We start from the raw sequence: 12,104 nt of genomic DNA on the forward strand, positions 1-12,104 counted from the left end.
CCCGTTATCTCACATTTTATATGAACCGAAGCATTTTTTAGTCACTCCATCATTAATTTAAAAATTAAGCATAAATCGCTGATCTATATGCAGTACACAGAATATTCAACACAGCAAAATAAGGAAATTAATAGTTATTGCGAGAGCTTTCCCTACCAAATGCCCTGGAGCTCGTTTTAAAAAGCCATACATCATATTAAAATTCCTTATTCCTTACAAAAAACCTGTTGTGCAATTATCGTAATTATTTTTAACAGTGGTTTGACTGTTTCAAAAAACTTCTGCCATTGTGTTTTCAGCGCAATTCAATGAAATATTTCTGTTTTTGATGAACTGGAGGAATCTTTTTTTAAAATAAATATGGACCTCAAGAATATCCCCTTTTTCAAAATATACTGCCACTCTTGCGCATTAATATTTGCAAAGCGCGGTCATTAAATCATATTCCGTCTCTTTCGTCGCTTTCAAGCAGTGGTAAATTGAGTCACAGATGTTCCACAGGAAAAAGTTGAAATTATGCGTGGTTAGGTGCTGAAAGAAATTGATACCTCTCAATGTAGTAGTATACGAGTAGTCTCGTTCCTCCACTATCTTAAATTGCGGCCGAAGATGGCAGTCAAATGTCGCGGACTAAGATAGTGTCGCGAAATCTCACGTAAAGTGCGGAGGAATGAATGTGAACCGCACTGGCGAACATTCATTTAGGCATCATCACATTTGAAATGGTGCTCCCAATTGGTATCGATCTGAGACTCTTAGTTCGAGAGCGGCAATATATTCTTTAAAAAGACCACTGCGGAAAATCTTGAAGGGATCCGGGTAGTGGGTGATGGTGCGGGGAAGCGAAGTGTGACGGTTGCCAAGAGGGGGAGTAAGATATCTTGTCGGGCGTGTAAAACAATTCTCAATTCGGCATTCGAAACCGAATAATGTCCCGAGTTATCTATCAGTCGTGTCCGTGGTGACTCTAATAAATGTATTACGGCGCGGTACATGCTCTCCCTTTCCTCTTATCTCCTCACTCCCTTCCTCTCCAGCTCACTCCACTCCTGGCCCGTGCCCTCCTTCAAGCTCTTCCTCCCTGCCCCACGCCGCCTCCAAGCCCTCCACCCACACTTCCCCATCGCGTCTTTCCACCCCCTCACTAAGACCTCCATCTACTTCTCCTTCTCTTCCTCCTCTCCCCCACCCCTACCCTGACCCTTTCATTCATTCACTCGTCCCCTCGCTCCCTCCGTTCGTGCACCACTCCCCCCAAACTCACTCCCGAAATTTCCACCCCCTCGAACCCCCAGCCCCTCAAACTCCCTCTCCTCGGCCCATTCCAACCAATGAGAGAGCACGTCGCATTGGATCCCTTCCTTCGGAGCAAACCTCCGCCTCCCCCTTCTCCGGTTACTCCTTCGCCTCTCTCGAACCCACTTCGCACCCCCGCGCGCCCTCTTCCCTGACCTCCTCCCACCACTCCTCCCTTACTACTCTTTCAACCACACCACCTCCCTCCCCCTATCCTTTCGACACCCCACGCTCCGCCCCTTGCCTCCACTCCCATTCCGTCTTTCTCTCTCTCTATTTTCTTCTCTCCTATCCATCCACCCACTCAATCGTTGTCCCCATCCCTATACCATGCGTCCAAAACAGCACATCTGCAGAGGAGGAGGAGGAGGGAGGGAGAGATAGAGCAAGAGGGAAAGAGAGAGAGAGATCTAAAAGGATAAGAGAGAGAAGTGGAGAAAGGAGGAGGAAATCACCAAACCACGCACACTGGCTGTCGCACTCACAGGCACAGGGATGCTCGCACGGGAGGGATATAGCGAACACACGCACGCTTACACAAGTATTTAGGCAAGCACGAACCAAATGGTGACCCTCAGGGACTCAATGGACCAATCCCTATTAAGTCCTTTAAGATGTGTCTTTAACGGGGAAACCATATCGGGAAGAGATGGATATTTTTTCCTTTCTCCTTTTTATATCCTTTCTGAGATTAATATCTTGGCGTCCATCCCGCTCCATCCGGCCTTATAGGGTGACCGGGAAAGGGGTAACCGTTAATGAATCGCGACAAATTTCACGGAAGTATCCATCGGAGAGGAGCAAGGAAGAAGGAGGGTGAGAAATATCACATATAAAACTTAAAAAAAAAACGCATTGAAAGAGTCCTCCCGCTCAAGTGAAGCATGTTTGCAAAATTATTTATTTTTCGTGGAGAGCGAAGAGGGAAAGAAGAGAGAGAAGGAGAGGAAGCAGGAAAAAAGGCGGTGAAAAATCACTCCGAGAGCAAAAAAAGATTGGAATTTCCCGGGAAGATATATAAACGAGAGGAATAATATATGACAGATTTCCTTTTTTTCTATCCTGAAGAGGACTGCGCTTGGAATTCGGCTATTTCCGTCTTCCTGGAACACAGCACGAAAATGGTAAATGGCTGATCCCCTCTGTAAATTGCGTCCCACTCGTAATTAGTCTTGATCATCTCAATTGTTACGAGGCTGCCTATCCCTGAATCCTTTCTGGCGTCCATGGAAGGGGTGGGAACCCGCCCCCCCCCATTTCTCTCTCTCCATCGGCGAGGATCGACAAACTGAGTGGCTGTATCGCATCCTTCCCAAAATAACCACTCGGGAATTTATATTTCATACGGCTCGTCCGCGTATACATCTTAATTTAAGCATCCCCTTCATTGAAAATTCTGTAGGGAGTTATCGTTTCAAGCGGGAAAACCGAAGGCTACCATTCGTAAAAGCGACGCGAAAACCTCCCCTGGCGACTATGCCCGAGAATGGCACGGAAAACCAACTCTGTGATAAAATTCTTTGTGACTGATCAGGTTCTTTGGTCTCCTCCGATTCGCAAAGAGATTTTTTTAGCTTTGAAATGTTCAATTCTCTTCTCTGCTAGCGTAACGTTTTTCAGGAATTTGGGAGCCCGTCATGAGGTTGAACTAGATAACCAGGAGGATGGGATTTCCATTGATCTTCATTCGTCAATGTGTGAGTGCACTGCGATGCTTAGCATCGCATTACGAGAAATCTCAGCATGTACCCTGTTTTATTTGAAACAGCCGTCCGATTTGTTATCCTGGACGACCTTCACATAGTTAACCTTTTCCCAGACTGCGTCGTCTGGCATCATTTGCTTTATACTGCGCAGAAAATTTTGTGGAATAGTCCTCTACGTCAATGTAGGTCACAGACGTGAGACGGCACCCCTCTGCTCTCCCCTCACACAGCAGCCATGCAGCTAAATCAGGTCAAGGTGTGGAGCCGAGTGGAATTGGGTCACTCGACCTACGCTGACATATTTTCCAGCGCTATTAAATGGAGGACACGGCTTCGCGGGCCTCCACTTGAATGGGAATCTTGATGTTGCTGGATTACTGTGCTTCCCGGTTCATAATGAGTGCAAACACAACAGAGGATACGGATGAGGATAATTATTTATGTCGAATTTGCCGAAAAGTAAACGTAAAAACGTTCAGGAAAACGTTTGCACTCGAAAGATAGATACTTGTGTACCGAGGCTCGGTATACAAATTAATATTTATATTGCTAATGCAAACACTGTACTCCAGTATTCAGTCGACGGTAAGCTTATAAAAGTCGACTGTGAGCTTACAAAATTACGCTTTCGGAATTGCGGATTTAAAACGATGACGCGATGATGCATACATGGAGAAATCTATAACAGTGCAATTTCCTCGTTTACACACATTTTTATCACCATTAGGAAACCGCTAGCTTGTGATTGCTTACTAGCTACCAATAATTTTCAGGCATGTATGTTTCTATCCCTATGCCTTTACCTTATACATACATTAATATATATATATATATATATAAATATGTGTGTGTATATATATATGTGTATATATATATATATATATATATATACACACACACATAATGTGTGTATATATATGTGTGTATATATATATATATATATATATATGTATATGTAGGGTCGCGGCAGTCCAGTGGGTAGAGCGTTGGACTGCTGACCGGAGGGCCAGTCACTCTGGGAACCTGTAGCTCCACCCAAGCTAAAATGAATATATATATATATATATATATATATATATATATATATATATATATATATATGTATGGTTGCTGCAACCATATATATATATATATGTATATTTATATATATACACATACATACATTTATTTGTGTGTGTATATATTTATATAAATATATATATATATATATATATATATATATATATAAACACATTCAAACACGAAATGCCACCATAATGCGAATAAATATTCATTCACATGAAAATAAATATAAGGAAAAGGGATAGGAACACATATAAAGGACGAAAACAGAAGAGGTGGGGAAGGCGAAATCTAGCAGATCACAAGCCGAAATATTTCATTGACCGGGACTTGAACTCCGGACCTTTCCACTTGCTGTGCGGATACTCTAACCACTTGAGCTATCGAGGAAATGTAATTTACACTGAGATTTCCGGGTCTCTTATGTAACCAAGTGCCCCGATTCTATATATATATATATATATATATATATATATATATATATATATATATATATATATATATATATATACATTCATGTACACTCTGAAAATTAAGAGAGTTGTTTAAGCAACTCTTACATTAAAATATTGAATCTTCATAGCTCTTATTGGTAATTTAATCGTAAAGAAACGATAAACGCATAATATGTAATTTTTTACAACCTGAGAATTAAATATATGCTTCTAAACACTTATTTTACGTAATTAGTCCTCAAATGAAAAAAATCTATTATTATGGAAGAAGCAAAAGTTTCAACTAAAACAGCAGACCTTTTGGGGGCATGTAAGTATTATTCAGTCCTCCAGACCTGGTTTCGGTCATTGAATGAGTTGCTTTGTCAGCTGTCATCTATTCTTATTAACAGTTGATGCAGGGAAAATTAGAGGCCTTATATAAAATGAAAATCTAAGAAAAACACAACTGTTCAAAGAGTAAAGATACCAAATATTGAAAAATGGACCAATAAATGTTGAAAAGAAACTTCAGTGGCATTATCAGAGTCATTAGTGATTTATACGAGTTATCTATGAAAATATCCTTAGGGTGTCACAAAAATGAGCAGTGTCTATTTTAAATGGAATTGAAAACGAATAATTGGTTAGCTGCTTCACACATGATAGTAATTTGGTGAGTTACCGTTTCCTTCCACATCGCAACACCGTAGCCGTTTAAGTAATTTTTATCAGGCCTTCGCTAAAATGACTCACTCTACCGAACACTGTGATATGCTTCTATCTTATTAGGAAAAGCTACTGCTCCCTTATCCACGTAATAAGCCGTCCATTGTTTTGCGACCGAGAATCCCCAAATGCCATAGATCCTTCATGAAACTTAATGAGTTTTTCGGTCACCTTACCCAACGATGGTCCTCTGATTAAGTATGATCTGCACATGATTATTTGACGAGTGAACCATCTTATCTCCCAGCTTACCTCTACACCTCGATGTCCACCAACTATCATGCGCGTCACGGAGGACACACACGGTGGCTAAAATCTCAGAGCCGAGAGAATGCTTCAAAGAAGAATTCGGTAGAATGCGCCAAGAGGAGAGAAAAACTAATGAAAATTATAAGGCACTTGGTAGTAGTAGTAGTAGTTTTGAGGGGAGGCGACCGACAGCTGAGGTCATTTGCGCCATAGGGGATGGACAGGAAAGGATGAAGGGTTCAGAGAAACCCGGCGTCGGCATTAGCCTACTCTTTACGAAAGGCGCCAAGGGGTCCGCAGTTTAACGTCCCATCCGACGGACGGCGTACTCACTCAAAGTGCCCTCCACAAAGCACCTCAAGTAGGGATCGAGATACCTCTGAAAAATATTCAACACCGCCGGGATTTGAACCCGCGCCCTCAGGGTGGGAAGCCAGTACGTTAATAAGGCACTAGGACCACGGTAGATCATGACTGATGAAATCATAGCGAACAAGAATCACAAAGGAAGATCAAGAGTAACTTGCGTGGAAAAAGTGATGGTAGAAGCCTGCCCAAGACACTATGAAGGAAGGGAGAGATGGTGAGTCAGAACATCGGCTTGGAGAAATCATTCGGACAAAGCCTACCATCGGAGAGAATGAAAACTCTAAATATTTATCCAAGGAACCTTGCGCGTATGATACTGTCCATACGTTCTTTTGTGCCAAGTGCTCTCGCGTGCTGGCTATTCTTTCTCTCCAATTTTTCGTGTTCCTTATTCTCATGATATTCATGTCCTTCTTCTTCTAGGCTAATAACTTGATTTTAACCGTATATTTCTGATTTTGAAAGGTGAAATGAGAGTTATTTTTCCACGTTTTTGGTGGTCTTCTTCTAGAAGGACATAGATCTCTTACCATGGGGAATGCTCTCTCTAGCAATGTGGGGGAGTATGCATCCCGTCATTCTGCCGACCTGCACACCACAGTGCCCTCTCCGCTCCTTTGTCAATGTAACGACCTCGTTCATCTTTGTTTTATACCTTCAATCAATATTTATTTTTGTATCCAAGAGTTTGTTGCTCATGATCGCTCTTATAATCCGCATTTCTGTTTTTCTCAATAGTCTTTTAGGTGCGTGTTTTCAGCTCACATTTCGTCACCGAATGTTATGATGGATCCAACGCATACTATTTTCTATATACGTGATTTGCATTTCCTGTCCATATGTTTATTTACGATAGAGTTTATTTATGTTGTTCTCATGTGAAAGTGCAAAAATATTTCAACCTCTCATGCTGGTATTACATTACCTCTTGAAATCACGCAACATAATTGCAAACCCAGGGCACTATTGCTTGCTATAAAATTGGATTGTCAACCAATAATCTACATGAATATCGAAAATACGATTAATTTGTTTGTAGCTGCATTGCGATTTACCGCTTACTTGCGTATTTTCCATTTTTTATTGAAATTCACCTTGCATTGGAATTTTTTTCTCCATTTTTAGTCAGTGAAGGGAGGATTATCGAGGGCTCAATCACCATTACATTTCGTAATCGGATAATTTTTGAAAAATATTTTCAATGCTCTTCGCTTTATTTAGGCTAATACGTACCACTCCATACATTTAGCCAAAGCCTTTAATTATTACCTCTCACCAAAGGCCTTCCTTCTCAATATTTTGTCCATAGGAATGACACGTACCTCAATCACACCTTAACCGACTTTTGATCTACTATTTTTCCTACTTTCTCCAATTCTTTCCTCCAAATCAAGTCACTTTATATTTTATTACTAAATCCCAGTCATATAATCTCAATTGGTGTAACTGAAACTCTTCTGGTTCTAACTGGTCATTACATTTACGTATTACTACTTCCATGTTTTCTTCAAATGTTGCCAAAATAAGGAAACTGACTGCTTACCCCAACTTCCTCTACTCATACAAGTATACACATCTTGTATGTATTCTAGGAAATAATATTTTCAAATTCTTGAAAATTTTTCTAATCCAGTTCGTTTCTTTCTTATAATTATATAATATTATGAAGAATTGCCATTCCTAGGCTGACGAACTAATTAAGGCTAATTTCTGAATTTGTCTCCTGAATAATTTCCATCATTTATGAAAATCAGTACCAACCATGTTGATCTCCCAGTATCCGAGCTTGGGCCTTAAATTTATCACAACGGTTTTCATAATGATTTAAACTAAGCAATAAAGCTATAGTTTCCTATGAAGGGGTCAGGAAATGCTTTAATGGAACGGTATGCAGTTCTCTCATTCATATGTGAAATCGATTTCAATTTAGATTTAATTTGAAACCTCCCTGGAGGATAGTTAGTTTTTGAAACGCCATTCACTCTTATCTTAATTTAATACGATGGAATATATCACCATGAAATGTATTCCGTGTGAGATATTGCATGTGGAACGTAACCGGAGAATAGCTAGCTACTTTCTCGTTTTACTATGAAAAGAAAATAAAAACTTATATTCTTCGAGCGCAGCATATTTCATGTAAAACTGCCCGGTTATGAATACGTTTTATCCCTTATGGGCCATCATAATTTCAAAATCACCTTCAAAAGGTTCCCTCTCGGTCTCTCTTCCTCAGAATTCCCTGATGGCAGGGAGAAGATTTGTGTTCACAGAACCCAAGGTTCATGGCGCGAGAATTATCCTGAGGAAATACATTGAATCATGAAGAAATATTTGGTTATAAGAACTTATTTCACGCAAGCGGTTTAACGGAACAGCATCCGCTGAGCGACTTGGATACTACGCGATGCCCATGTATGGACGGTTATCCTAAAGTATATACAACATGCGATGCACGAAAGGCCATGCTATGCTATCCCTGCGAACTTGATCAGCAATGAAGATGAATTCTGATAGTCCCACCAATGTCGCATCATGTACAGCTTAAACAAACAAACCCTAAAGTAATTTAGAGTATTTTTATTGTGCCAGTGATTTGCTATTTTGTTAAAATGTTATGGAGTTTATCATAATGACGCCAAAGGACTTGGATTGAAACACGAGCACTTTCGATCGCCTTCACCCTCTTGTACTAAATAGACATGTCGTACGTACATATATCCGCTTTCGAGTAATATGGAAACTTTGGTCAAAATATAGTATTAGAGGGGAACGAGAGGGGAGTCGTAGGGGAATTTGAATACCACATGATAAACGGGTAGGTGTGATAGGGAGGTTCAACGTTTTCACTAAGGAGGAAAGAAAGATAGTTAACAGATAAATAGAAACAAATTGAAAAAAATAGAAATAGAAAAAATTAAAAAATGCATAAATAGAAAACAAAAACCTACACACAATTCACGGAGCCATAACATTTGGCTTTGATACACATTTTGCAGCTAGCCCGTACCAAATGAGCATTGGATTTTGCTTACGTTTAAAGCACATCAAAAGGTACGGTGGGATTCAAATCTGCTACCTGCCTTTCCGGAAGAATGACGACAAACACGATATCCTACAGCTTCCATACATCAACAGAAGGTATGAATCCATTACCATTAGTAGTCTTCAACTGCTCTATACTGCGAGTGCTAAATATGTAAAGCAGCGGTATGTATCAACCTTTGATTGGCGAGCGTTTTGCCTACTTCGTAGATTACAGCCGGTAATGCGCTAGTTTTCTATCCCTTTTGGAGCTTTAAACTAAAACGCTCTTTACATTTATTCGCTTCGATCACAACTGGGACCTGAAGTATGGTGAAACGCCAAAGACTTTTATAGAAAGAAGCGATATTATTTAATTCGTAAGTCTCTCAAGTTACATCGTTACGATGCAAACTACTTGCGCCAAGATTTGCCAAAGGGTGGGGCACTTCTCCTTCACATTCACTCTTCCTTTGAATGCGACTCGGAAACATTCGCAAATTTTTAATCTTTACAGTGCTTGTTCCTTCAATAGAACACTTGAAAATAGAGAAATACAATAGAACATACAGAGTGCACTACCTCGTTATTGGACGGTTGGATATATTCTGGAATAGTAAGAAGAGCTAGCATAGCGTCACATTTTTACTAATCCGCAGTCATTTCTTATTCACATTGTAAATGCTATTTGGTATGCCTGAGAACCTCCCACAAAAATGATTCCCTTAAATTCAGCTAAAAGTGGCACTGTAAGGGAATTAAATGAGATGACATATCTTTTCCTAATTTTCCATTTTTGTAGGTTGTTTACATAAAATCAAAATGAGGAAGAGACTAAACGAGTTCAGCTATCGGCAATATCTATAACATTATATCTACCAATATATCTATCTATATGTGTACTGTGTAGATTTCTTCTATATCTTCCGATGAAGACGGAGCTGAATTCCATCGAAATGATCAAGAAATAACGTGTGAGTGATCTTTTTATAAGTTCTTATATTGTTTGTTGCTGTCAAAGTTTTACAGTGCATGATGTATGCGTATATATATATATATATATATATATATATATATATATATATATATATATATATATATATATACGCATACATCCATGCATACGTACATACATACTGTATATACTTGCATACAAATTCAAACACGAAAACCTGCCAAATGGTGAACATATAATTTCCGGTCAAGGAAAATTATTTACGCTTTTGTGTATGTTCCGATCCCTCTTCCTTTTATCTTTGCGAATGAATGAATACACAAACACATAAATATATATATATATATATATATATATGTGTGTGTGTGTGTGTATATATACATACATATACTTATGTGTACATGTATGTGTATATATAGTATATATATATATATATATATATATATATATATATATATATATATATATATATATAGGGCGCGTTCCGAAAGTAAGTCAAAGAAATCCGAACTATTTTACCGGGCAACTATTGCCTGAAAGTGAAGGCCAATCCCGCGTCGAGTGACGAAATATATTTGTGCATGTACAGGCTGTATTGTGGCATTAAGACAACCTAAACAGCTTTTCATATTTTTCAATTTCTCACACAGCGCTTCCTTTACCATTTTCCGTATATTTCAGTTGTCTGGGGCACATGCGTCGTTTATTATCATTACACAATGACCTAGATAACTTGCAAGTTCTTCAAGATCTACGTTTAATATTCATGGCTCAACAACTTCTGCAGTAGTTTTCCATTAATCATTTCGTCTTCTAAACAAACTTCTTCCTCCACAAGTACTCTGTTGTCATCCAAAAAGTTTGATTAGGATTGTGCTTTTGTTTTACAGTAAATTTGGAATATTTATGTATCAATCGCGTTTAAATTCCTTGATATCCCAAACTCCGTAGAATCTACATCTACATCTACATAATACCCCGCAAGCCGCCGCAAGGGCGTGTGGCGGGGGGTGTTAGGTCACCAACCGTAAAAAAGAAAAATACCACATGCAAAAAAAAAACACGGAAAATTACACCCACAGCAGCGCACACACTCATGCAAAAATCCCTTCATCCAATACTCATGCAAACACATATACCGCAAAACCACTAAAAAACTGCACCCCATGATGCAGCACGAAAGCCACGATTAGATATTCGCTTACCGATAACACATAGAATATTCGCTTTTCTTCGTGATAATAGTCAATATGATTTCTAGTTGGTTGTAATGAGATGAAGTAAATCCTATTCCCCTTTGCGAGGATATAAGTAGAATAGATTTATAAACGCTGGAAATATGTATTCTCAAGCTATGAAGTACTGAAAAGTTATTTTGTGCCTATTTTTTTTGGACAATAGTTTCGCCCGTATTCTAACGGGCGTCTTCAGGTCGAAAAACCTTGCAGAAAAACGGATACAAGAGGTCAGTGGTCCTGAAAAGGACCGCCAAGGAAGAGAAGCGTCGGCTCAACGCCACTCGCCACGGTGAAACCAGAGTGACGCCGAAACGGCCAAGGCCTACGCCACGATACCTTACATCGCCGGAACGAGTCAGAAGATATCTCGGGTACTGAGAAAGCACAACATTGCCACGAGATACAACTTTTTCATCAAAGTATCTCATTTACTTCCTCGGCCAAAAGACAAAATTCCCAAGGAATTGCACGAGGGAGTCTACCAGGTGCCGTGCTCATGCGAGACATGCCGATCAGTAAAAACACGCCGAAAGGGCTACAAGGATCAGGCAGCTCAGTTTATCTGCCATTGCTGAACACGCTTGGAGCGGGCCTGGCCATGATATTAAATTTGATGAGGCCAAAATAATATCTAAAAAGAGAAGATATTATCCAAGGCCGATTAGAGAATCGATCGAGATATTCAAGGAAAACGATAAATTCAACAAGGAAGATGGCAACCGCGTAGCAGGCGCTTGGAAAAGCATTTGGCGGGAAACCGCCGACCAATCACAGAGCAGGGAGGGAAATGAGACACACATAAACGTGGCCAAAACAATGTCCCGGCACTTCGGCCTGAAGACGCTCGTTGGAACACGGGCGAAACTGTTGTCCAAAAAAAACAACCTACGCGGTGGCATCCCGAGAATGGAGAGTCATTCATCTGAACGCCGCGGAAATCTACGATCCGATTAAGAAATATTTTCTGCATGATGATTTTAGCTATGAAAAATCATTAGCTATGAAACGTGTTTAATCTTTAACACTGAATCAGGAGAAAATA

Source organism: Hetaerina americana, unplaced genomic scaffold (assembly GCF_022747635.1).
Source record: "Hetaerina americana unplaced genomic scaffold, ioHetAmer1.1.p SCAF_1, whole genome shotgun sequence".
Lineage (NCBI taxonomy): Eukaryota > Metazoa > Arthropoda > Insecta > Odonata > Calopterygidae > Hetaerina > Hetaerina americana.